This window comes from Austrofundulus limnaeus, unplaced genomic scaffold (assembly GCF_001266775.1).
Source record: "Austrofundulus limnaeus strain Quisiro unplaced genomic scaffold, Austrofundulus_limnaeus-1.0 Scaffold109, whole genome shotgun sequence".
In the NCBI taxonomy this organism is placed as follows: domain Eukaryota; kingdom Metazoa; phylum Chordata; class Actinopteri; order Cyprinodontiformes; family Rivulidae; genus Austrofundulus; species Austrofundulus limnaeus.
In genome coordinates this window covers 1,420,069-1,422,909 of record NW_013952511.1, presented here as the reverse complement: position 1 = coordinate 1,422,909, position 2,841 = coordinate 1,420,069, and the positions used below count along the sequence as shown (strand labels likewise).

At 39.1% G+C, this 2,841-nt stretch overlaps 1 protein-coding gene across 1 annotated transcript in view; it reads left to right on the top strand.

The window, feature by feature from the left end:
* Window positions 1–2,841, top strand: part of dync2h1 (dynein cytoplasmic 2 heavy chain 1) — a gene marked incomplete in the record, with an annotated part of 120,612 nt that overhangs the window by 96,741 nt on the left and 21,030 nt on the right.

Genomic DNA, 2,841 nt, shown 5'->3' with positions numbered 1-2,841 from the left:
GTGTGTGTGTGTGTGTGTGTGTGTGTGTGTGTGCGTGTGTGTGTGTGTGTGTGTGTGTGGTACCTGTTTTTGGTTAGGGTGGTGTGGGGAAACTGGAGTACCTGGAGAAAACGAGGGAAAATCACAACGGGAACATTCAAACTCCGCACAGAAAGACCCCAGGTCTGACCCTGGGATCGAACCCAGGACCTTCTTGCTGTGAGGCATCAATGCTAACCACTGATCCATAGTGCTCTTCTTTTACAGAAGAGTGGATGCAGGAGAGGAAAAGGGGAGAGAATGATAAAACAGTGTACCAGACTTTCAGTAAAACAGTGGCAATACTCAAGTCTGTCCACTTGTCTTTTCTAGTGCTAGAAATGTCTCTGATGAAAGAGAGGAAGGACTTGGCTCCTCAAAGACATGTTACTCCTTCCAGTTTGCTGTTTTTATGAGGAACTACACAAGCGGCAGCAGCATATTTTCTCTGAACAAAACTTAAAGGTTTGCAAAAAAGACGAGGATCAAAGATGACCAAATGGGAGCTGACTGAACAGTCACCTGACCTCAGCTCTAACTTGCGAAGGAGATCTGTGATCTCTGTGGGGTTTGCCTGGTTAAATAAAGGTTAATAAAATAAATAAAAATAATTCTGTGAATCTTATACATGCATTTATGAGATTTTTTTTAGTTTTTTGTAAAATGTCCAGTTGTCCCCTGTGATACAACAGAGGGAACCACAGATGCTTTGTTGTTCTTGCTTTAGTACATAAGCAATTCAAAATAAGCCAGGCCGTCCAAACAGAGCCACACACTCTCTGATGTTTAAAGTCAAGACTCATTTCTGTTTACATAACTTTGGCTGATTAGAGTCTTGTTTTTACTTACCTTGTCAAGATATTTTTAATGAAATTTCCTTCTCATGAAGCAATCGTTATTCTGAGTCATGACTTTTGCCTTTTACTATAATTTCAATACTGTCCAACCATAGTCGGAGGCACTGCCACTTCTGTCAAAATCTTTCACTATATCCAGGATTAGCTACCCAGAAAGTTCATCTTTGTTTAGAGGAATGGCTTGACTTCTGATAATTTGACTTTTTTTACCACCGTCACAATGCCAAAACTGCTTGGAATGTAAAGCATAGCTATATGTAAGACTTTAGCTGCGAACTGTGTTTGACATAAAAAGATTATAAAAGCGGATCTGCTATTTCAATGGATTAAAAAAGGACAAGTGAAATGTTTATAAAATGTTACTTATACCAGTGAGTGTGGGGAAGGCTCTTACCAAACAAACTGGGATGACAAATAAAACAAAAGTTGAGGAAGAGATTGTCAACAGAAGTTTGTATATGTGAGTGTGATGAGAATGGCGCTTGCGTTACTTTGTCCACATGTAGGATAGAAAATTGAGAACAAAATACCGTACCTCGTTATTGTCATTGTAACAAGTATAACAAGATGAAGTGTCATCCTAGCTGTTTAAACAAAACAAATAAAGAAAAATCTAAAATTTAAGAGAGAAAAACATCATCATTCAACAAAAACAAAGTGACTCAACATAGCACTCTGCATGAAATAAATTGCCTTAAAAACGCTAAGGGACAGTTATTGCTCAGATAGCTACAAAATAAAAAAAAAAAACATTCAGTCTGGTTGTCCTTGCTTTAAAGCTCCTTTCCCTTTTGCCTGATGGCAACAGCTGAAACAGATTTTGACCTGGGTGTGAGGAGTCATTTAAAATATTTTTAGCTTTCCTGAGGCAATTCAGTTCTTCAAGAAAGGGTAAGGGACAGACAGCAATCTCTTGGGCAATCTTTATGAATCCCTGAAGTGTTAACTTCTGAGCTACTGTGCAGCTGGAAAACCTCATAGCAGGCAAACACATGCAGTTTTCAGTTCAAACATTTACAACTTCAAGCTGCAAATGTTCAGCAATATATCATCCCTATATGGTAAACTTTGAAAATGAAAGGATTTTCTGGCATGTCCTGTTGGTCATAGTGGGATGTTTGCTTAGGACACTTTTTGTGTCTTTCTGTGATGTCTCAGAGCAATTCTTAGAGTATCGACAGGTTGCACTGTCTTTTTGGGTAAGCTCTGTGGTTTGGGAGAGTGTTGTCACCATTATTGGATTCTGCATTATAACCAAGTGTAGGGCAGTTGTACATTATGTCCCACAGCTGATCATCTGGTTATGTTGTGGCCAATGTGTTCATTGTATTAGATTACCCCATATTCAAGACTCAATGAGAACTTTGATATTTTTTGTTTGTTTCAATCACTGCCACAGGAAACCTTCATGGACCTGTTTATAGAATCCACAACATTCAACAAAAAGATTTGATGGGATTGACAGAACAGGATGGTTTGGACACATATTTGTATAATGTTTTGAGCAAACATGTCTAAACTCTGCAGAACCAATACATATTGTGTGCACAGTTCTTGTGTGGGTGTATTTTTTTTATTTATTAATTTTTTTAGTAAAGCTCATTCATGCTGTCACTGTGGTCTGCTGATCACTAGAACCACCAACCCACTTTAATTCATGCTACTCCCACAAGGGTGCTCACGTGTGTGTATTTATGTGTGTTAGGGGGGTCTCTTTCTGGATTTATCTTCCACATATGTTACTGTCTCTCCTCCTGCTGTCATCTGTCACTGCCACTTTCACGCTAGCTCTTTATCTCTTTCTTTTCCCCTATTTAATGCTCTTTTCTCCCCCTCCCAAAAGACTAATGTCATTGTCTGCAGGTTGGGCACTTAGTGGCTCTCCCTCTTTATCTCTCTTTCTTTGTCTCTTTCTGTCTCTCTTTCACACACACACACACACACACACACACACACACACACACAC